The 25,570-nt window shown below is 37.8% G+C and overlaps 1 protein-coding gene and 1 long non-coding RNA gene across 10 annotated transcripts in view; both read right to left on the bottom strand.

Moving 5' to 3' along the window:
* The window catches only part of DIAPH2 (diaphanous related formin 2), a 916,386-nt gene that overhangs the window by 392,774 nt on the left and 498,042 nt on the right, over window positions 1–25,570 (bottom strand). The gene's annotated exons all lie outside the window — the stretch shown is intronic.
* LOC116536077 lies at window positions 1,468–24,014 on the bottom strand. The gene is made up of 3 exons (XR_004262469.1): window positions 23,896–24,014; window positions 6,422–6,428; window positions 1,468–1,478 (listed from the first exon to the last, which is right to left on the bottom strand). It is a non-coding gene; the product is annotated as an uncharacterized LOC116536077 (long non-coding RNA).

Raw genomic sequence — 25,570 nt, 5'->3', positions numbered from 1 at the left:
CTTCTTCCTCTGGAAGCTTCACCCCAGAGGGGTACTGGCCTGATGCCAGCCAGTGTTCTCTTGTATAAGGTATTTGTCGAACCCTGTTAGGAGGTCTCTCCCGGTTAGGAGGCCCAGGGGTCACGGAGCCACTTGAGGAGGCAGACTGAGCCTTAGCAGAACTGGTGCGCTGTGCGGGCAGAACACCCTGGTCAGGATCAGCTGCTCTCTTTTGAGCCAGCAGGCTGGAAAGATTAAGTCCGCTGAAGCTGGGCCTGCAGTTGCCCTGCCCACAAGATGCTCTGTCCCAGGGAGATGAGAGTTTTATCTGTAAGCCCCTGACTGGGGCTGCGGCATTTCCTGCAGAGAGGCCCTATCCAGGGAGTAGCAGTCTAGAGAAGCAGTTTGGCCACAGCCACTTTTGCTGTGCTGTGGTGAATTCTGCCCAGCCTAAACTGCCCAGTTTCCTCAGGAGTGTCAGTGGAAAACCATCTACTAAAGCCTCAGTAATGGCAGATGCCCTCCTCCTACCAAGCTTGTTCATCCCAGGTTGACCCCAGACTGCTGTGCTGGCGGTGAGAATTTGAAGCCAGTGGTTCTTAACTTGCTGGGCTCCGTGGGAGTAGGGCCTGCTGAGGGAGACCACTTGGCTCCCTGGATTCAGCACCCTTTCCAGGGGAGTAGAGGGTTCTCCTGTTTCACTGGGGTTCCAGGCACGGCTGGGATACAAAAAAAACCTCCTACAGCTAGCTCAGTGCCTACCCAAATAGACGCCCAGTTTTGTGCTTGAAATCAAGGGCCCTGGTGATGTAGGCACACGAGGGAATCTCCGGATCTGCAGATTGTAAAAATCCATGGGAAAAGTGTAGTATCTGGGGCAGGTAGCACAGCCCCTCACTACTTCCCTTGTCTGGGGGAGGGAGGTCTCTAGCTCCTTGTACTTCCTGGGAGAAGCGACACCCCACCCTTCTTCGGCTTGCTCTCCGTAGGTTGCGCCCACTGCCTAACCAGCTCCAGTGAGATCAACTAGGTACCTCCCCCTTCTGCGTTTTTTTTATTGGGAGCTGCAGACTGCAGCTATTTCTATTCAGCCATCTTGGCTCCTCCATCCCAAAAATAAAAAGGTGTATGCTTTTATTATACTTGGTCTAGCTCTTTAAAAAGTAGATAACCTTTAAAAAGCACTTAAAAAGGAAATACAACAGACCATATATTCTGATTTCTTCATGGCTGAAAAAGTGTCAGATAATTCAAAGATGAGAGCATGAATGTATAGTCCATAGAAATCAGAGTAGAGCCAAAGGATTAAGTCGCTATTAATATCAACAACGTTTCAGGAAATCTCCCTACCCTACTCCTCCACCAAGCCCTGGCTGAAATCAGAACTGAAAACAGCAGGTGGTATATGGAAAGGTTTCAACTTCAGTGCTGAGAAAACTAATATTTCACAAGAACTAGAACACTGCAGGAGATCAGGAAAGAAGGAAAAATAGAAATTGCTTCAATAAAGAAGCAAGGAACATGATGTAAAGAAAGAAATATCCCTGGATCAAGCTTTCCATAAATGCTTGTTTAGGAGACTGGAGTGTAGAATTATGCCACTGGCAAATATGAATAAAAAGATACAGATACACACATATACATAGAGATACATGTGTACACATATATATGCATGTATACACATATTCCATACAAATATGGAATAAAAGCAACTTAAGGTATATAACATGATAAAGCAAATTATTTTTTATTTTCATTTTATTTTTTGAGACAGAATCTCGCTGTGTCGCCAGGCTGGAGTGCAGTGGTGTGATCTCGGCTCACTGCAACCTCTGCCTCCCGGGTTCAAGCGATTCTCCTGCCTCAGCCTCCCCAGTAGCTGGTACTACAGGCGTCTGCCAACACGTCTGGCTAACTTTTGCATTTTTAGTAGAGACGAGGTTTCACCATGTTGGCCAGGATAGTCTCGATCTGTTGACCTCGTGATCCGCCTGCCTTGGCCTCCCAAAGTACTGGGATTACAGGTGTGAGCCACTGTGCCCAGCCTACAAGTTATTTTTATAAGCAATGTATTTTCAGTATTTATGCTCAGATACATATGCATGTACACACACACACACACACACACACACACACACATATACATACATACACATATACATATGTTAATTTAATCCTCAAAAAAAACCACCTTATGGGATGATTACTAAGATTGAGGGTGGCTAACTATTATAAGGGGAGATTATAAAAAATAGGATAAGGGAAAACCTCAGCATTGCCTTCCTCTGAAACATGTCTTAGCGTATGGCTAGGTATGTTTCCTTTCATCTACTACCTGCCCTGGCCCCACCCTCCCAAAGCACTTACTTCTCTGCTTGTGAATTCTTTCTACATTCACTTCCCCTCACCTTTAATCAAGTTTGGCCACAGCTCACATGTCAACGTAATATATTTGAAATATAAAGGATATCTCCTGCTTTCCTTTCTTAACAAAGTATAATGCTGTCAAAGTATGAGGGGATTTGTGAGCTGTCAGTGATGGAAATATCAAACGAATGTGTTGGGAAATCACTGTGACTTTACGATAACAGAAGACCATACTGCTTAAACTATGTGGGTGAACTTCAATATATTTGATTAAACCCCATCAGGTATTTACTTGTCTATAGTCACCACTGCACGAACTGATAAAAATGTGGTAGCTGGCATGGATCATTAGCTTAAAGGGGTTATAGTTTTAATGGAATGAAAGATCAGAAGAAATAATACACTTAAGGCATTGCTGGTGATTCTGTAAATTCATAATAATATTTTACATAGGAATGAACTTTTATTAATTATAAATGCAAATACATTAAGTACAAATTAAAATATATTTGTGCCTATATATGCATAATATACATATTCAAATTAAATAAGTTCTAGTTTCATCCCCTTCATAAGTTTTCATAGAAAAACTTTTGTGACTATGTATAACAATGGGCAAGTTTAGCTTAAAGGGTATATTAAAATCTGATGGTCCTTATATTTATATATATATACACACATATGCATATATATACACACACATATATGTGGGTGTCTGTGGTGTGTGTATTTTGTTGTTGTTAGTATACCTCACTGATTTGACCGGAAACGTCTTAGGTAAATAAAACATAGAATCCTTAGGTTTCTTATATATCTCCCTAGAGTCTATTCAATGAGTTTTTCTTTTTAACCATAAGATGAGCTTCTCAACATTCATGACACATGTACCAGAATCATTCATTCCCATTGTTTTTTGAAAGAAACCAGTGATTTTCAGCTGACTCTCATGAATCTGACAGTCACTCTCTCTGAGTCCTATAAAGCTGTCTAAGTGATGCAAATATAACTGGCTTGTTTTAGAATACTGAATAGCATTTTTAAATTTTTATTCTTTTTTGAGATAGAGTCTTGCTCTGTTGCCCAGGTTGGAGTGCAGTGGTGCAATCTCAGCTCACTACAGCCTCTGCACCCTGGGTTCCAGTGATTTTCCTGTCTCAGCCTCCTGGGGAGCTGGGATTACAGGTATATGCCACCACACCTGGATAATTTTTGTATTTTTAGTAGAGACAGGGTTTCGCCATGTTGGCCAGGCTGGTCTCAAATTCCTAACCTCAGGTGATCCACCTGCCTCGGCCTCCCAAAGTGCTGGAATTACAGGTGTGAGTCACTGCACCCGGCCAGCATTTTCTATTATTTTTATTCAACTGAAATACACAAGGCTGGGGAAATAGAGAAAAGAACTAAAATAACTGGTATTTTAAAGAACAATCTGGTCAAATTAGTACCTTAGTCCTTAACAACCAACATAGTTGTGGTCAAGGAAAATCATAAAATTTCCTGAACACTTCAAACTTAACCTTGGGAAAAGGCTGAAGAGTAGCCATTTGTTAAGCTGAAGCTACTAATTCTGCAAATAAAATATATAAATATCACCCTACCATGCCCCTGGTAAACAAGAGAATTGAAACAAATGTTATCTATAGTAAGCAAGGCACAGTAAATATACTTTAAAATGCAGATACAGCTCATCAACTACTATAGAGTTATCTTCCAAAAAAGTAGGCAAACTAAATTTCTTACGTAAGTGATCAATTGTTAGATGTCTGAAGGAGGTTTATAAGAATAACTTATACTCTACCTTATATGAGATGAAGAATCACACAATGTTTCTCCTTCTTATGGTTCTAAGATATTCTAATTTGAACTATTCTTAAAATGAGACATATATGGAAAATGTAAGCACATATATTTGTTGAGTATTAGGAATTTTATGATTTGTCTGTATGTATATATGCATATGTACATGAATGTACAGATAATCTTCCATGTGACTCAGAACACATCTCATGGGGAATACAATTAGTCCTTACTATACATTTATGAATTAAGTTTCCATTTTTCTTTTGGCACACGAGAGGAAATAGAGACAGCATGTGAGTATAGTAAGAACAGCAGCCAGGCAGTGGCAGAACAAGAACTGGTCTTCACTTGTATTTACCTTTAATTTTCTTTTACTAGTTACACATTACTGTTCTTTATGTATTTCCTCAAAACTTCCGAACACCTGTAATCCCAGTACTTTAGGAGGCCAAGGCAGGTGGATCAGTTGTGGTCAGGCATTCAAGACCAGCCTGACCGATGTGGTGAAACCCCATTTCTACTAATACAAAATTAGCTGGGTGTGGTGGTGCACACCTGTAATCCCAGTTACTTGGGAGGCTGAGGCAGGAGAATCTCTGGAAGCTGGGAGGCAGAGGTTACAGTGAGTCAAAACCTCACCATTGTACTCCAGCCTGGGCAACAAAACAAAACTTCATCTCAGCAAAAGAAAAGAAAAAAAAATCCTTTTTCATTTACATTTTCCAAATGAAAAATCAGATGTGTACTAGCTGCAAATATGTACTCTCAACATAGAAATTGCATTTAAGATAACCATATAGTAATACTTGGTCCATTTCCTATATTTCAATCTTGAAATAAATTGTTGGTAAAGGTCACAGTGAACACTTTCCCTTTTTCTGTAACAAACTTCCAGTACTAGCTCATAATTGAAGCATTTCATGTTATTTCTTTCCTGGTATCTCTACCATTTCTGTTTATTAACATTTGATGACAAATCCCTTGTTATTAGTTTTGTGAATTGTATACCACTAGCACCATATTTTCTATCAACAAATTTCTGTTAGCATCTGGTGATATCTTAATGCCTACAATCTTCTGTTATATCCTGCTTGGCTTCAGAGCAGATAAGAAGGCAGTAACGTGGAACTGAATGAAGAAAGGTAAAATATGATACCGAAAATGCCTTTTTATTGTTCTTTCTCTATATACTGCAATATAACAAACGTATGCACACATGCGTGTGTGTGTGTGTGTATAGATTTTTTTATGTGTGTGACTATAACTCTGATTCTGAGTTCTGGACCCAGTGATAAGCTACTGAGCTTTGCTAGCCTGTGCAAGTGCCCACACGTGTTTCCAATAATTAGTAGCTTCTTGAGCTATTACTGACATATTTTCACATTTTGTGTCTCCTCTTTGAAAACAGTTATGATTTTAGTCATTTATTGCAATTAAATCTTGTAAAGTGTGCTGTATTTTATTTTGAAAAACAATGGCATCATGTCAAATAATTAACTTGTGTTCTCTTTACACACAGATTTGCTTTTCGTTAGCTTCTAAGTTAACTACCCAGCTACTGATAAGCTTTTCTGTTGTATGAATAGTCGTGTTTACCACTGCCCCATGGATGCTTACTCTTGTTTTTTTAAATATAATGTTATTTGCTTCCCTTTTATTTCTTTAATATGTAGAACATAATATTTTGACATAAAATTTGTAACATGGTAGGCCAATGCAGGCTATCTTAGACTTTGTATTACTTTCCACTTACTAGCAATCTATCCACTTTTTGTTTTGTTTTGTTTTTGAGACGGAGTCTTGCTCTGTCACCCATGCTGGAGTGCAGTGGCATGACATTAGCTCACTGCAACCTCTGCTTCCTGGGTTCAAGCAAGTCTCCTGCCTCAGCCTCCGGAGTAGCTGGGATTACAGGCGCATACCACCACACCCGATTAACTTTTGTATTTTTAGTAGAGACGAGGTTTCACCATGTTGGTCAGGCTGGTCTCCAACTCCTGACCTCAAACGATCTACCCGCCTCAACCTCCCAAAGTGTTGGAATTACAGGCTTGAGCCACCATGCCCGGCCTAATCTATCCATTTTTAATCATTTCTCATTTTACCAGTGAGACTAGTCAATGGCAATTTCCAAATACACTTCCAGGGACAATGCTGAAGTTACACTTTAATATTTGATTAAAAATTCATAATGATGCCCCAAATTTATGAACTATTATACAACATATTTTGATGTTACATCTATTTCAGCTATCTCCTAGAGAGTATAATTTACTTTTTAACTTTATGTCTTTTTTTAAATTAAAGAAGTGATCAAGTGGCACATATCTATCAAAACTTACATGTGGTTTTCTCCTAAACTTTCATGCTCCATAAGCCCAGCCCTAAGCCCAGCCCTATTGTCTAATCTATCCTAAGATTAGACAACAGTCACCTAGGCTTTGTTGTCCTTCATTGATTCATTTTATTAGCTTTTGCTTTTTAATCAATATAAAATTTATTTTAGAATATGGTAAGGTTGGGACCACACTCCCAAACCAAATGGTTTAACCAATTATTACAGAACTCTTAGGTAATCCATACTTGAGGAAGGTGGTTATACAGTTTAGGAAACAATTTTGAATGATCTTAAAAATAGGCATTCTTAATAATGTGGGCTCTTTCTCTTGCTGACATAATTAATATGCTCCTGTATACTGTTAAGCTATAAAATGGTTCATTTAATCACATTTAATTGAGTTTAAGATTTTATACTTAATTCAAGCCTAAACTCTATAAAGATACTATTTATTCTTTCCTCTCCCCTCTCATCATGATGTTTGAAGTAGCAGATGATCTGGACAGGTGAAATCACTAAAACAAATTCAACAATTTGAAAACATTTCTAGGCTATTAATATGGAAATGGGATGTTTTACTAAGAATCATATCATTATCTGGGAGGGAAGGGAGAACCCATTTTTAGTACTAATATGCAAAGAGAAATATTACTGTAGAGCTGAAATATGGAACAAATGGAAGACTTGCAGTCATATGACCTGAGGGTCTAAATCTGACTCTGCGACTTACTAGCTAGTTCTCCTGCTTTGGACACATTACTTAAAGTATCTGAGCTTCGGTACGTCATCCACAAAATGGGAGTAAGAGCAAATATGTCCTCACAGTGTTTTCAGAAAAAACAAAGTCTGACAATGTATGTAAAAGATACACAATACCAAAAAGAAATAAACAGTTGATTATATAAAGTATCATAGAAATATATAATATTATAACCAAACTAACTTATTTATAGACCAGAAATTAGAACCCATAATTCATGGATTTAAATTTTCCAACTGGCTTGATTGCCTAATTCCAGCAGGGAAAGCAAAGAGACTATAGGTAGTTCCTTGAGTCAGACCATATTTTGTGAGAAAGCTAAAATCTTGCTTGATAAAAAGCAAAATAAAATAAATGGATATGACATGTAATTAAAAGTATTATACAAGTACATTTTCCATTCAACTTGTCAGCATAAACTTCACCAGAAAATGAAATCGCTTTTCCAGCACCAGGAGGCAACCAAGTAGAATGCAATCTATGTCTTTATAAATGATACCAACGGGTAGATAACTTAGTCTTAGTACAAGGACAATAAAAGGCCTTGAATTTTTGACAAGACAAATGTACCTTTAATTCAGTTTAATAAGATAAATCAATAATTAAAATGTGCTTGAGAAACTAACTGCATAATGAAGGTAACCAAATGAAGTACTGGCATATCAAAATATAGGAAGTATAAATCTGGTTAAAGAAGAAAAATAAAATTGACAAAGTTCAAGTTAATTTAAGAATAGAAATGTGGGCCAGGCACGGTAGCTTACGCCTGTAATCCCAGCACATTAGGAGGCCAAGGCTGGAGGATTGCTTGAGCTGAGGAGTTTGAGGCCAGCCTGCCCAACATGGTGAAACCCAATCTCTGCAAAAAATACAAAACTTAGCTTGGCATGGTGGCGAGCGCCTGTGGTCCTAACTACTAAGGAGGCTGAGGTGGGAGAACTGCTTGAGCCCAGGAGGTTGAGGCTGCAGTGAGCTGAGATGGTACCACTGCACTCCAGCCTGAGCAACACAGCAAGACCCTGTCAAAAAAAAAAAAAAAAAAAAAAAAAAACAGAGAGAGAAAAAAAAAACTGTATTATTTAGGAAAAAGAGAGGGAATTTGTTGCTTTGAATTCAGAGCTGTGGACTAGGAATATGAATGTGCAGGTTCTAGTTTTAATTCCATGATTTTTCCTGGTAGTGATTCTTAAGTAACTCTTGACTTCTCTTAGGCCTTACTTTTCTCAATTATGAAATAAGAAGATTAAACTAGACCAGTTGTTTTCAGGTGTTAGGATTTCAGAAACTATGCAGAAAAAGGAAAGACAGTTTCTATACTGCCCTGTTAGGCTATTATTTTAAGAGGAAAATTCCTACCAGCTATCATCACCATCATCTCATAAAAGTAGGATATTTCATTATGAAAAAATACGCAAAGGAAATAGTCTCAGAATAAATGAGCAGTTCTTCATATTAAATATATTTGGCTAAAATTTGTGTGTTTTAAATTGTCATTTACAGACTGATGAAAACTTCACAGGTTGACACTGGTTCACAGAACAGTGTTTTAGTAAATGGAATCTAAGGGCACATCTAACTCATATTCTATGGCTCATCTCTTTTTGAATACTCTCTTACGTTACAAAATAAGTATATGCATGGATTAAAAAAACAGGTATTAGTGTTAAAGGTATTATTGGGCATTAGGGGTGGAGATAAAGAGAGCTTCTACTTTTAAAAAAGTACTTCTTTTTTTTTTGTTTGTTTGTTTGTTTGTTTGTTTGAGACAAAGTCTTGCTCTGTTGCCCAGGCTATAGTGCAGTAGCACGATCTCAGGTCACCACAACCTCCACTTCCCAGGTGTAAGTAATTCACCTGCCTCAGACTCCCGAGTAGCTGGGACTACAGGTATGAGCCACCATGCCCGGCTAATTTCTGTATTTTTAGTAGAGACAGGGTTTCACTATGTTGGCTAGGCTGGTCTCAAACTCCTGACCTTGTGATCCATCCATCTCGGCCTCCCAAAGCTGTGATTACAGGTGTGAGCAACTGCACCTGACAAAAGTGTTTATTTTTCATTGTGCCAAGGCAAAGAGTCTTGTCTGAAATAAATTCTTGTTTTGGTGTGGCCATTTTAGTTTTAGGTTCATGGACATACTAATATTCAGTTTTTCACTGCTTCCTTTTGAGATAATTAGAGTAGAATCATATTCATCTTTTCAGCATTTATTTGGAGGGCAGCAAAGCTCATGCTGCTATTCAGTCACTTTCCTTTCTTCTCCCTTATTTCCCTAAGATCTAACTATAAACTGACAGTATTATGAAAATCAAAAATTAAGGGAACTAAAGTATAAAAAGTATCTTGCTTGTGTTACACTTGGAAATCATATAAACAGAATGCTAATGAATGACTGTAGGCTTTTAAGGGTTATTTTCCAAACTTAGTAGGGTAATTAACATATCATGCTAATACAAATATTAATAGAAATGTAGTTACAATTTGAGCAGACTGAAGCCTACACCCTGCTTTCTAGAGCTGAGAGTAGAGTAGGACTACATTCCTTAAGCCTGATTTCCAGAGAAGATACAAAATGCTTTCTTGGTGTCTATCCCACCAGAGATTTTGAAAGGAAGAACTCTGAAGGAAAAAATCCAACAAATGTGCAATTTTAAAAAATTTCTACACTTGCTCTTAGCCAAAAGGCTAAGAAGCAATACATTTTTATTTCTCTTCTTTTTTTTTTTTTTTTTTTGAAACAGTTTTAATCTTGTTGCCCAGGCTGGAGTGCAATGGCATGATCTTGGCTCATTATAACCTCCGCCTCCCAGGTTCAAGTAATTTTCTTCCCCCAGTGTCCCAAGTAGCTGGAATTACAGGCATGCGCCACTATTCACAGCTAATTTTGTATTTTTAGTAGAGACAGGGTTTCACCACGTTGGTCAGGCTGGTCTTGAACTCCTGACCTCAGGTGATCCACCCGCCTGGGCCTCCCAAAGTGTTGGGATTACAGGCGTGAGCTACCTCCCCCGGCCCATTTTTATATCTATGTATAGGAGTCAGGTCCACTTAGCATTTGAAAGAGGGGACTACTGCACAGAGAACTACGTAGGGAAAGGAAGAGGACTTTATGGGATTGGGACAAATAACTTTGCCGTCTGACTTCAGATAATGGACTGGGGTGAGGATTGGCAGTGATTCCAGAAACCAGTATCTTTAACACTCTCTTGCTAACTAGGGAGCAACATGGGACAGCATCTCTAGTGAGGCTGACCCTCATGTCATCCTTCTGAAGTTGCTAAGATGTGTACTTTGAAAGTTTCTAAATGTTACGCAATATGAAGTTGAAACTCTATTGGTCCTATTAAGGGTAGATGTTTTTAAATTCTCAGCACTCTGCTGAAACAAAGGCAGCCCACAGAAAAACCTTTAAACCTTCGAAACCCTTTCCCAATCTGGACTGGCATAATATCCTAGAAGCAAAAATCCGTTCCTCTACCCTGGTTATGGCCCATACTCCTATAAGTAAAAACCTCTAACAGTCAAGGTATGAGCACTCTGGCGACCAGTGCATTGCACAAACACAAAGAATGGGGCTACAAATTCTATGAAGTCACACCGAATTTGGTTGAAAAACAGAGCACATCATCAGTGGTGAAGCAAATGACGAGAAACCTAGAAACCAAGAGATTACATTCTAAATGTTTCTGCTACTTCTTCATTATTTAAGGCTGTTAAAGCCGTTTTTGATACTGTCTATGTGAAACAGACATTTTCTAATAGCACCAGAGTTTTTCTCCTGAGCCAAAACACCCATGCACGTAGGATACAACTTAACAAGCCAAGTAAAAGTGCCCAGAGTTTGAGTAGGCAGCCTTTATCGCCTACGTGTTGACAATCTCTGCCTCTGCTCTTGCCCTACCAACACTGCAATCATCATTCCTGCCGAGTTAAGCACCTCTCCAGAGCCTTGACCTTCAGAGGCAAGTAACTCAAACCGCAAACCAGCTTTAAAGGTTACATTTTCTCACAATAAATCCTACTCGCTTTTTATTTTCTTTTTGGTTAGGCAGCAAGAGGGATTTTTTTTTTAAAACTGCCTCTTATTTTTTAACCTTTTTCTTCATTTAGTAGAGACATTAATTTTGTAATATTGGCCATAGGGGTTGGCAATTTTTAATAAATAAAATGTTTTTATTTACACATTAATGGCAATAGGCAGGTTAAAATATCATTTGTAATTCACTATCAACATCCATAAGATAAACCCAGGAATATACAGTACTTCTGTAGTGTCCAGTCATTACTTAACATGGGAGGAGGGAGGGATGGAGGATTGATTCTGAGAAGTTTCATAGACCAATTCTGTCGTGGCTTGTCTCTCGGAGCATTATCTCTAGTAAATAGGACCTTGGTGGCCACATCTTTCTTCTGTTCTTCTATATACCACTGCTACAAGACCTCTAATCAAGCCCAGTTATTGATTACCATGGGTTCACATAAGGCTTTTTGTTAGTCAGCCTTTCCTTTGACCTCCGCTCTTCAGACATCAGAATAATGTTTTCATTAATCTCTTGAACTTGCTTACATGCCTAAATTACTTGCCCAGCTTTTCTCTTTCTATATCTAACTAAATTCTTGTGCACCCCTCTTCCTTCTCATTTTCAGCTAAAATAGCTGTCTTGGCACAGTGAAGAAAAAGTAATCTTGCCAACTTTTCTGGCTATTATTTACCTTTCTCCTTTACTTTTCTTTTCTTTCTTTTTTTTTTTTTTTGAAACAGAGTCTCACTCTGTCGCCCAGGCTGGAGTGCAGTGGTGTGATCTCGGCTCACTGCAACCTCCACCTCCTGGGTTCAAGTGATTCTTTTGCCTCAGCCTCCTGAGTAGCTGGAACTACCGGTGTGTGCCACCACACCTGGCTAATTTTTTATTTTTAATAGAGACGGGGTTTCACCATGTTGACCAGGCTGGTCTCAAACTCCTGACCTTAGGTGATCCGCCGCCTCAGCCTCCCAAAGTGCTGGGATTACAGGCGTGAGCCACCGTGCCTGGCCACCTTTCTCCTTTACTTGGCTTTTCACTGGCATCCTGTCCTCACATGCTCGTATATATCCATAAAATTCACAATTGGATTACTAGGGATGTAAATGATGGTAGCACTTTTAAGCAAGAAATGTGAAATGCAAACATTATAAACAGTTTACACCACTCAACACAGAGAATGCTTTCCATGTTGCATGATGTGGCATAAATGTGCTTCCATTACCATAATAAACCATTTAAAAATTATTTTTTAAAAGTCTGTACATATGAATGTAATTCAAATGCTCCATAGCATTGTAAATCTAAAGTAATTTAGGGAACAACCTTTGTTTCTCTGCTGAAAGACTAACATCTGTCTGTTATTAAAGTTATGCAGAGCAAAGAACTCAAATTCATTCCTATGGTGGTTAAACTATGTACTCGTTATTAAACAGTCTGAAGTTGAAATCAATTTAAACAATATAACAAACTTCTAGTAATTTTTCAGCAAATAAGTTTATCTAACTCTCCTTTTCCATCCACTGAACTATCAGTTAAAGGGGAAGAGGCAACAGTAAAGCCCTTTCCTTACCTTCATGGCTATTCGTATCAGATGGTCTATTGCTTCTGCTTCCTCTACTGCTACTTCTATTCAGTGAGCCCTTCCAATCCACCTTTCCCAGTTGCCTCAACCTCTTCTGTGGACTATCCCCATAACTATGTCACCACCAACCTTAAAGGCCTGATACCAGTATATCCTTTTCAACTTCTCTGTGGATGTCGATGGTGTTATTTTACTCCCTAGTATTCTAACAATGCTTTCTTCCCTTGACTCCTGAAACAAAGCATTTGGTTATCCCCCTTTTTTTTTGTAATTCTTTCTTGGCAAGTTCTTTTCAACCTCCATCCTAAATGTAGGCATTATTCTCTAAGATTTTATCTGCAGTCTTCCTCTTCTGCTCCAAAGACTTTTCTTTGAATTTACCTATTATCTTTTTGGCAACTTCCAGATATCTCTCCAGGTAAAACTTCTAACTGCATGGTTAAAATCTTCACCCAGAGAAACCCAGCACTAAATCTAAACCCATCATTTTCACCCTGCTCTCCAACCTCAATAGATGTCATGTTTCAAAAAGGGTATCAACTTTATACCATCTTGACTCAAACTCTTTACTTACATTGATTATTATATTCCCTAGTCTCTTATATTTTGTCATTTGCCTGTTTTTACCACCGAACTGCCTATAATTCAATCACATTGCTACAGGCTAGTTAAGGTACTCGTCACATTTCATATGGAGGATAATATAGCTACTTAGGCCAGGCACCGTGGCTCACGCCTGTAATCCAAGCACTTAGGGAGGCTGAGGAAGGCAGATCACTTGAGGCCAGGAATTTGAGACCAGCCTGGCAAACATGGTGAAACCCTGTCTCTACTAAAAATACAAAAATTAGCTGGGCATGGTGGTGCACTCCTGTTGTCCCAGCTACTAGGGAGGCTGAGGTTGGAGAATCACTTGAACCTGGGAGGCAGAGGTTGCAGTGAGCACCACTGTACTTCAGTCTGAGTGACAACGAAAGACTGTCCCGCTACCCCCACCACCAAAAAAAAGCTACTTAGTCTTCAAACCCTATTACTTCCTCTGGTACATTCTCATCACTTTTCGCAAAATAACTGGTGATTTATGCCCATATTTCCTGTTATTACAGACTGGTAATTCCTACTAAATGAATTCCATGCTAGTAGGTCCTATTAAATTACTATGCTCTTGAATCTGTATGGGAAAAGGCGACAAGCATGTGGCTAGAGTGGAATCTTGCAAATAATATGAGGTCATTTCTGGTAACAGTCATCTTGAGAAAAGGCATTTCCTTCATTCTAGAAACAGGAATTAAGAGAATGGTCCTTAGGTAAACAGGCAAAAGGACATAACTTTTCTTGTACTATATTCAAGAATCATAAAATCCAGGCTGATTATCTTGTAGAAGGTGTATCAAATGACACTCAAAACATGAAAGCAGATCAAAATAGTGGAAATGAGGAGTCAAGGCAAAGCTCCTCACTTTCCAGAGGTCTCCATGTGGAATGGGCTAGGCCCTGTAGGCTGCATTTGCTAGAGGGAGATTAGAATCCTGTAGTCTGTAAGCCAGTTTATTTAGATTTCTTATGCCTTCCCTGTTTCTTCCTTAGCAAATGTCTTGACAAAAATATCAACCTTTCTCAATTGTGTTAAAGAAAATGAAGTACCTGCAACCCTGCCTCATGCTTGGGTATACCCAAGGTCTTCATAAATTTATAAAGCACCATGCTAAAAATCAAGAAGTGACATGGATTATGCAAAATAACTGATGCCAAACTCCTGGCAACTCTTTTTTTTTTTTTTGAGACAGAGTCTTGCTCTGTCGCCCAGGCTGGAGTGCAGTGACGTGATCTCAGCTCACTGCAACCTCTGCCTCCTGGGTTCAAGTGATTCTCCTGCCTCAGCCTCCTGAGTAGCTGGGATTACACATGCGCACCACCAAGCCCGGCTAATTTTTTTTTTGTATTTTTAGTAGAGATGGGTTTCATCATGTTGGTCATGCTGGTCTTGAACTCCTGACCTCATGATCCACCTGCCTTGGCCTCCCAAAGTGCTGGGATTACAGGTGTGAGCCACTGCACCCGGCTAACTCCTTAGAGAAAATCGATTGAAAGGTAAATGTATAACATATTTTTATTTTGGGTAAATTCTCTGTTGATATAATTGTGGGAAAGGAACAGGCATAAGAATTGCATTTTAGTACAGTTGGGTAGATTTTAATTTGGCTTAAAAATTAAATTCAAAGACTATTATTAGATTGGTGTCAACCAGTAGGAGGTTTATGGTAGTTAGTCGCAGGCATTTCTTGTTCTTTGTTTTTTAAAAAAATCAATGACTTAGAAGAAACTGTTTGAAGGTATACTTGTTAAATTTACAAATGCCCAAAGGGATTGCAAATATGCTAGAAGACGGTCAGAATTCAAAATTTTGTAATGGGTAGCAGTGCTGAACTGCAACCAAACAAAAATTAAATCCATTAGGGATCAATGAAAATCTTACAACTAGTTTTTAAAAAATCAATTATATAAGTCCAGGATTTGGGATAATGTAACTTGATTGCAGTTTGTGATAATAAAAATAAAAGGGGGAAAGAAAAAAGGAATGAGGCTTTTTGTTGACCAGCGAGTCAACATACATTCACAGCCAGATACAATTACTATAAAAGCTAAAAATCTGTCATCAGTAATCTAGGATGGGAACCGATACTTCAAAAATTTGACCTTTGAACCTACAAGGTATAAGGCATTGTTCAATTGTTTTCTGTAAAGGTAAAACTTTATTTGAAGCATTAGGTTAAATAGCAGATGACATTTCAGAAGCAGCACTGACAAATTATAATAAATAAGGGAGGGAACAACCAACATTCTGGAGGAGTCGATGATCAAGAAATGGTTGACAGAGTATCCACAGGTAGCATAGAAAAGTACGTTGGAAAAGTAAACAGATGGAAAGAGCTTCAAACATTTAAATAACTGTTATAAGTCTCAGATTCTGTATTGTCCCTCATGGTGGAATGGGTGAGAGCTGACAGGAAGACAGATCTTAATTCGGTGTAAAGAAAATACATGTATATTTATATAATTTTTATATATATATTTTTTTTCTTTTTTTTTTTTTTTTTTTTTCTTTTTTTTTCTTTTTTTTTTTTTTTTTTTGAGACACAGTCTCACTGTGTCTCCCAGAAGGCAGTGGTGATATTGGCTCATTGCAACCTCTGCCTCTTGGGTTCAAGCAATTCTCGTGCCTCAGCCTCACGAGTAGCTGGGATTGGTGGCAGGCGCCTGTAATCCTGGCCCATTTGTATATTTTTGTTTTTGTTTTTTTAAGTAGAGACTGGGTTTCACCATATTGATCACACTGTTCTTGAACTCCTGACCTCAAATGATCTACTTGCCTCAGCCTCCCAAAGTGCTGGGATTACAGGTGTGAGCCACCGCACCCAACCGAGTGCGAAGAATATGTTTTTAATGCAACAGGAGCTCACACAAAGTAAGGAATTCCATGTCACTGGACATTTACCTCTCAGGGGTGTTATACAACATACTGCTGCATTAGAAAAAGTGTTTAAATTAGATGATCCTCTAGGATTCCTTACAATAAATAAGATTTCATATTTCTATGAAACAAGCATTAGCCTAAATTATTTGAGAATCACAATTTCAAAGTTTTCCACCATTTTCCAGTCTGCTACTCATTCAGAGTATTAGTTTGGATGTTGTGGAAACAAAATTCCCAACTGCCTTAACATTATTAAGATAGTGTTTTGAGTTCATTTGCCAATCACCATGATTGGTCTCACTGAGCCATATATGCTTTAACCCAATCTCCCCAGGCACCAGAGGCACGTTTGCAAAATATCTGGCTGGATTTAGAATTTCAGCTTATGATTGTGGAGTAGGGATTTTCTCATCTGAGCTATGGGACCAAATTCGCCTCAATAAACCATGAGCAAAACAGGTAAACTTTATGCTTTACAACCTGCCCCCACCACTACTGTGTGATATGTATGCCTGCATGGGGGATGCACATATGTCTGAGTATAAAAATACACGCATGTCTATGTATGTATATGTACATACATATAAATGACATGACACAGTAATAGAAAAAAGGTGAACAAAAAGAAGAGATAAGTGACTAACATAACCACATGAGATAAAACACAGTATTTGTAACTAAGACAAGCTACTAGCAGGTTTCCAAATTGAAAACTGAGAGGGAGGCCTTTGTTTCTCAATGGTGGGAAAAGGCAAGAGGAGCAGAGGGGGAAAGAGGAAAATAAAAGCTCAAGGCCCTGGTGGCAGACAATTCGATAAACAATAATAAGAGCTCCATGTAAGTATGATTTACTCCAACATAACATTTTTTCACAATAATCATCTCATTATTTGGCCACAATTATAAATATTGGTCAAACAAAATCTCAAAAAATGGGAAGTTTCACCTGGCGTGGGGTTATAGCACTACAAATCAACAGAAGCCAGTCAGAAGTTAATTGTGCATTTGCAAATTGCATTTTGCTGCTCATTAGTATTTGAAAATTAGTACATTCAGTTCCATATCAGAGAGCCTACAAAATACAAATAACGTCCATTTTCTTTCTCAATTTTTTGTTGTTCATGCTGCACATATTTATCCTAATGAGTACATGGCTTTTTAAATGATAGCTGTAAAACAAAATAGCACTATTTGCATTTCAGAGTAATCAGTAATATCCAGCTTGAATTGTGTCCAGAACAAAAATGGTTCTAAAGAAAATCTGTCTCATGCTGATCAGTTCAAAATCGGAAATTACAGCTTTAAAAATCTGCTACAAAATGATAAAAATGCTTCTTGAATGTAATATTAAAATTTTAGATAGACCTGGTTCAATATTATGAAGACAAAAATAAGCAATGTTAAACTTTTGAAAAGACTGCAATCTATACAAATTTGACTTCACTTAATTGTCACCGAGGAACTACTTAACCCCGTACAATATGATCTTTGTCCTTTCTACTTTATTAAAATTATTCTTGCAGCATCAGTAATATAACCTAGACCAACAAATCAAATAACCTACTTTTCAATCCTTAATCTACTTGTTAAGTGTCTCCAAAACAAAGGAGAAAATTCTCTTAGCCAGTAAGCATTGAATCTGTGCTGGCAGCAAGAGCAGCTCCAATAAAAAGAAGAAGTTCCAAAAACCATCCCAGGAAAATGAGAATAGATATTTCCTGGGGACAAGGGCATACCCCAAACTGATATTTTCCAATGCATGTCTTATACCTCAATAAAAACAAATTCACAAAAGTTTTTAAAAAGTAAGATTGTTGATTAATCCTGTCTTTCCTGAAATTTTCTCTCCCATAAATTTTCTGAACATTGCTTGGGCATGAATGCCCCACCTAGCTTCTCTGACAACTCTTATTTCTGTATTTAAATGAGGAATTCACCAAAGTTCTTTCCTTGTATTTCTTCCTTTCTTATACTCTTTGCCCTAGTGATCTCTTTTAATCTCATCATTTTAATTATCTTTGTAGATATAGTTGCAAAAATAGGTAATTACTGATACCGACCATTCGTCTAATTCTAGCACCATATGTTCATCTCCCTATTAAGCAACTCTAGCTATATACTCAATGTATACTTCAAACCAGAGAAGTTCAAAAATAATTTCTCCCCAAGCCAGGATCCTTTCTCTGAACCTACTGCTCTCCTCCTTTAAAAAAAGGCAAAAAATGCATCCCTATATAGCAAGTTATTCAGGCTCAAAATTGTCTTTGATCATATCCTGGCCACATAAAAATATAAATTACTGTTGAGTCATGCTTCCTAATGACAGTTGCATCTACTATGGTTTAGGTTGTCTTTCATGGACTACTGCAGTAACCTAATAATAACAAGGTCCTCCTTCAATTTTTTACTCTATCCATTTTATTAACATCTGTCAGATCAATCATCACAAAACCACCTCTTGATAATATTCCTCTGCTACTCAAAATTCCTCAACAGCCTCCCCTAAGCCTTATAAATAAAATTGAAATTGCTTGACATGGCATTCAAGGCCATCATGATGTGGTCTCAAACTTCTTCCACCGCAGAATTTCTCTCAGTACTATACACATATCCTATGCTTCAGGCAAGATGGACTACTTATTGCTCTTCAGATTTACTCTGTACTTTCTTTATCTTATATCTCGGTTTAATTTGCTTTTTTTCTACCTAGAATTCTAACCTCTTCTCTTCCTCCTATCATCTTTAACCCCCACAAGTCATACTAAGATCTTAATTTACTGGAATCTCATCAAGGGGATTCCATCACCTCTCTGAAGCTTTACCTGGATCCCTAACTTGTCTTTAACTTCACTGAACCCCCAAGGTATTTCAGGACCTATTTTTATTACGAAGGATACTGCCAAGTGGCAGCAAATACTGAGAGGCTAAGCAAATGGTTGATGAATCATGGCCTTAAAAGAGTACTTAGAAACTTTCCATAACTATCCTACAGAATATGATCTGTTAAGATACCATGATCTTATTATAAAATCTAAGTTTATAGTACATTATTGGTTGCAACCTGTAAAGTGCATCAAATGCCAAAATGGTTACCTACTTATAATCTTTATCTTGCAAAAGACAACTACTGTCGTATTAACTAAACTAGGACTGGGATGAGGATATGGCAAGGAGGGCCTTTGTTAAAAACACTCACTCATGCCATCTTAAACACCTATTTACCAAGGTGGCTCATGCCTGTAATCCCAGTACGTTGGGAGGCTGAGGCTGGCAGATCACTTGAGGTCACGAGTTTGGGACCAGCTTGGCCAACATGTCAAAAACCTGTCTCTCCTAAAAATACAAAGATTAGGCAGGTATTGTGGCACATGCCTATAATCCTAGCTACTCGGGAGGCAGAGACAAGAGAATCACTTGAATCTGGGAGGAAGAGGATGCGATAAGCTGAGATTGCACCACTACATTCCAGACTGGTCAACAGAGCTAGAATCCATCTCAAAAAAAAAAAAAAAAAAAAAAGAAAAAAAAAATCAAACTATCATTGACATTCTTCACAGAATTAGAAAAAACTAATTTACATTTCATATGGTACCAAAAAGAGCCTGTATAGCTAAGACAATTCTAAGCAAAAAGAACAAAGCTGGAGGCAACATGCTACCTGACTTCAAAGTATACTACAAGGCTATAGTAACCAAAACAGCATGGTACTGGTATCAAAACAGACATATAGACCAATGGAACAGAACACAGAGCTCAGAAATAACACCACACATTTACAACCATCTGATCCTTGACAAACCTGACAACAAGCAATGGGGAAAGGAGTCCCTATTTAATAAATGGTGCTGGGAAAACTGGCTAGCCATATGCAGAAAACTGAAACTAGACCCCTTCCTTACACCTTATATAAAAATTAACTCAAGATGGATTAAAGACTTAAATGTAAAACCCAAAACCATAAAAACCCTATAAGAAAATCTAAGTAATACCATTCAGGACATAGGCACGGGCAAAGATTTCGTGATGAAAATGCCAAAAGCAATGGAACAAAAGCCAAAATTGACAAATGGGATCTAATTATACTAAAGAGCTTCTGCACAGGAAAAGAAACTATCATCAGAGTGAACAGGCAACCTACAGAATGGGAGAAAATTTTTGCAATCTACTCATCTAATAAAAGTCTAATATCCAGACTCCTCAAGGAACTTAAGCAAATTTACAAGAAAAAACAAACAAACAACCCCATCAAGAAGTAGGCAAATAATATGAACAGACACTTTTCAAAAGAAGACATTTATGCAGCCAAGAAATATGAGAAAAAGCTGAACATCACTGATAGAGAAATGCAAATAAAAACCACAATGAAATACCATCTCATGCCAGTCAGAAAGGCAATTATTAAAAAATTAGGAAACAATAGATGATGGCCAGGCTGTGGAGAAATAGGAATGCTTTTACACTGTTGGTGGGAGTGTAAATTAATTTCACCATTGTGGAAGATGGTGTGCTGATTCCTCAAGGATCTAGAACCAGAAATACCATCTGGCCCAGCAATCCCAATACTGGGTGATATGGTTTGGCTCTCTGTCCCCAACTAAATCTCATCTTGAATTCTACTCCCATAATTCCCACATATTGTGGGAGGGACCTGGTGGGAGATCATTTGAATTATGGGGGTGGTTTCCCCCATAATGATCTCATGGTAGTGAGTAAGTCTCACAAAATCTGTTGGTTTTATCAGGGGTTTTTTGCTTTTGCATCTCTCATTTTCTCCTGCCACTGCCATGTAAAAAGTGCCTGTGATGATTCTGAGGACTCCCCAGCCATGTGGAACTGTAAGTCCAAATAAACCTCTTTTTCTTCCCAGTCTTGGGTATGTCTTTATCAGCAGCATGAAAACAGACTAATATACTGAGCATATTTCCAAAGGAATATAAATCATTCTATCATAAAGACACATGCACATATATGTTTATTGCAGCAGTATTTACAACAGTAAAGACATGGAACCAACCCAAATGCCCATCAATGATAGACTGGATAAAATAATGTGGTACATATATACTATGAAATACTATGCAGCCACAAAAAATGAGATCATGTCCTTTGCAGGGATATGGATGAAGCTGGAAGCCATTATCCTCAACGAACTAACACGGAAACAGAAAACCAAACGTTGCATGTTCTCACTCACAAGTGGGAGCTGAACAATGTAAACACATGAACACAGGGAGGGGAACGACACGCATGGGGCTTGCTGGGGCGGGTGGCAAGGGGAAGGAACCTAGATGATGATTTAATAGGTACAGCAAACTACCATGGCACAAATATATCTATGGAACAAACCTGCATGTTCTGCACATATATCCCAGAACTTAAAGTTAAAAAAAAAAAGCACACTTCGAGTATAGGATCACCACAAAACCACAGCCTTATATTGAACCAATGAACATGTAACACAAACACATTAGTAATTCTATTACCACCACTAACACCAGTTTACAAGTTATATGGTAAACATCTTAGTATTTTTGTGCTGCTATTACAGTATACCACAGACTGGGTTATTTGTAAACAACAGAAAATCATTTCTCACAGTTTTGGAGGCTGGGAAGTCAAAGATCAAGGCACCAGCAGATTGTCTATCTAATGAGGGCTACTCGGCTTCTAAGAAATGGTGGTTTATTGCTGTGTGCTATGGAAGGAATGAATTCTGTGTCCTCACATGGCAGAAGAATGGAAGAAAATGAACCTACTCTCTCCAACTGTTTTATGAGTCCTAGCCTCATCCATAAGTGCTCTGCCCTCAGGACCTAATCACCTCCTAAAGGCCTCACCTCTTAATACCATCATATTGACGATTACATTTCAACACCTGAATTTTGGGGAACATTCAGACCATAGCAGTTGTGAAATAAGGGCAAAAAAATATACAGACCTGTCCAGCCTAACCAATATGGTGAAACCCCATCTTTATTATAAATACAAACATTAGCTAGGCATGGTGGCACACATCTGTAATCCCAGCTACTCAGGAGGCTGAGGCTGCAGAACTGCTTGAACCTGGGAGGCAGAGATTGCAGTGAGCTAAGATCACACCACTGCACTTCAGCCTGGGCGACAAAGCGAGACTTGGTCTCAAAAAAAAGAAAAAAGAAATATAGACTTGTCACAGGTACAGGATTGCTTGATCATTGTGTTGGAAAGCTGGGAGTATACTAGTCTTTAAAAATGAGTAATAATAACCATCAATATCAAAACAATTATCTTTCTTTCCATATCTTAAAATGGTAATACCATTTTCTATTTTCTGTGCACAATTTTCTGGGAAAGCCACAAATATATTGAGATTTTTTTTGGAGACAGGGTCTTCTTCTATTACCCAGGATGGAGAGCAGTGGCATGACCATGGCTCACTGCAGCCTTGGCCTCCAGAGCTCAAGTGATCCTCCCACATCAGCACCCCCCCAAGCCCCTGACCCCACCCTAGTGGCTGGGATTAAAGGTGCACACCACCATACCTGGCTAACTTTTTTTGTGTGTTTTTGTATAAACAGGGTTTTGCCATGTTGCCTAGGCTGTTTTTGAACTCCTGGGATCAAGTGACTGGCCCGCCTTGGCCTCCCAAAGTGATGGGATTACAGGGGCAAACCACTGTACCCGGCCCATATCTAGATTTTTAAATTAAATCAGGTTGATAACTCTGCAGCACAGAGATATACCACTTTATTGGTGTTATTAGAAAACTAGAGCACAGAGTGTGTATGTCATTGGTCAAGGTAAGAAAATGAATCAGGGTTTTCTTATTCCCCATTTAGTGCTTTATTCAATAGACCAGGAGGAAAAGCCAATTAGGAGTTTGTTTTTTTTTTTAAATAGTAGGCTTTTCAGAACTATAACAAAAAAAAGGATATAGGAAAAATTAACAAATTTTGAAATAAAACTTCAAGGTAAATATATAGATTCTACATGAATTCAAAAATGCAGTAATGAAGGAAAAAGAAGGCCTGATGGGAGGGGGAGATGAAGGAAGGGAAGGAAAATAGGAAAAGAAAATGGGTGCCACTGAAGACTTTCATACAGGTGTTTTGTTCTGGGTATAATTCAGAAGTCAGATAAGTCAGTGAGTTTGGTGAGGAATTTGAAATCAGCAAAGTATAAAGAAATTCAAATGTACAAAGTCCACAAAGGGGACAGAACACTGGAATGTGAAGAAAACTAGGTTCCGATCTTATATAAACCACTTTGTTTTGCTATGTGCTATTTGACAAATTATTGAAATTGTAGGACCCGTTTCCTCATTGGTAAAATGAGATTAGACAAGATAGCATCTCGAGCTTATTCCAGAACAGTATATGATATAGGATTCTAATAGTTAAGGTTATACCCAGCTGGGTGAAGGACAGGAAACTGCTCAAAACCTATAAAGATAACTACACAGTAGGCCCTCCACCCTCCATATCCATGGGCTCTACATTTATAGATTCAACTAACCACAAATCAAAAATATTTGGTGGTTGTGTCTGTACTGAATATGTCCAGGCTAATTTTCTTTTCATTATTCCCTAAACAATAAAGTACAACAACTTTTTACCTAGCATTTACATTGTAGTAGGTATTATAAGTAATTTAGAGATGATTTAAAGTATATAGAAGGATGTGCACAGGTTATATGCAAATACTATAGTAGTATTTATACTACTATATATACATATATATACTTATACTACATATATACATATATTATACTACTATATATACATATATATACTACATATATACTTATACTACATATATACATATATTATACTACTATATATACATATATATACACTACTACATATATACTTATACTACATATATACATATATTATACTACTATATATACATATATATATACTACTACATATATACTTTAAATCATTTTATATAAAGAACTTGAGAAACAAGATGAAATCTAGAGTCAAAGTTCGCTTTTACTCAACTAATCAAATTTCTCACATTAACCACTAATAGGAAACATTTCTACAGTATAATATATGCTTTTTAAAAAGAGTATAAGAGAAAGACTAAAGATATAATAATAAAGGAAGGCAAAGAATGAGGAAAGGTGAAAAACCAATCAACTACTCATCATAGTTCAATGTTGTGGGTAACTAAGGCATTCGACGGCCATTCCTAACAATGTGTTGAGAGTAAGAGCCTTTTTCTTGATGTTGAATGGTAGAAATAGCTAAAGAAAAGACTTCTCACTTTTATTTTCACTCTTTAATCCAGAGATTCCCAATTTTACTGTGCAATTCTGTAAGTCCTGGAGCACAGGCAATTCGTAGGACAACATAATAACATACAAAAACTTGAAAGCACTCCATTTGGTGACACCTTCTGAACATACCTGTGAAGGATAACTCTACCAATTGTTCTATAAAGCAGATAAATGATTCACAAATAAACACCAAAGAAGATATGTTGTCAGTTAATTTACATAGTCATCATACACCTCAAAAGTAACTGACTTTTCACACATCATTCGTCTGTAAAAATATTTTAAGCCCAGCTGGCTCTAATCTTTGCAGTCTTGTCAAATGCTTAAAATGAATTTACCAGAGCAAGTAGCATCTGGCTAAACTAATCATAGGGAGTTGTCAGCTATTTTACTGCAAATTGTCAGTATAAATGACCAAAGGTGGGGGAGAAGTTTAAAAAGGCCCCAATTCCAACACAACCAGTACTTTAATACAAAGATAGTAATTAATCTCCACACAGGCTGGCATTAATGTTACAAATAATATAATTTGCCATTCAGGCCCCATTCTGCCATTCTTGCAGCTAGCAGAATCAAAAGGCAGCTGAGAAATTTTATTAACAGAGAATGGAAGAATTCAGTCTTTGGAGAAATTTTTAGTTGTTCATAAATTTCTTAAAACCCGGGTTCAGGAAACTTTTTATATTTTTTCTTCTTTTTATTCGATTGGTCGAATAGCATTTTATATTTTCCTATAATGCCAGGCAGTATAGAACTATGGCACCACCTATTGTGACATTACATAAGTGCTGATATCAGATGACAGCCTATGAGATACTGGAGGAGCAGAACGGGGGATTTAGTGTTCAAGGAAATGTTAATGACTATTTTCTTCAGCGGTTCCTTCTGCGGCCATAACGCTAGAAAAGGTTTTTGCAATAAAGAAGCCTCAAACCTGTCATAACTATTTTCCTAATCTATTGGAAGTAGGTTCATAATGC

This window comes from Sapajus apella, unplaced genomic scaffold (assembly GCF_009761245.1).
Source record: "Sapajus apella isolate SASKATOON/1434 unplaced genomic scaffold, GSC_monkey_1.0 scaffold98, whole genome shotgun sequence".
NCBI lineage: Eukaryota > Metazoa > Chordata > Mammalia > Primates > Cebidae > Sapajus > Sapajus apella.
The sequence above is the reverse complement of the archived record's forward strand: the minus strand, read 5'-3'. Positions and strand labels throughout refer to the sequence as shown.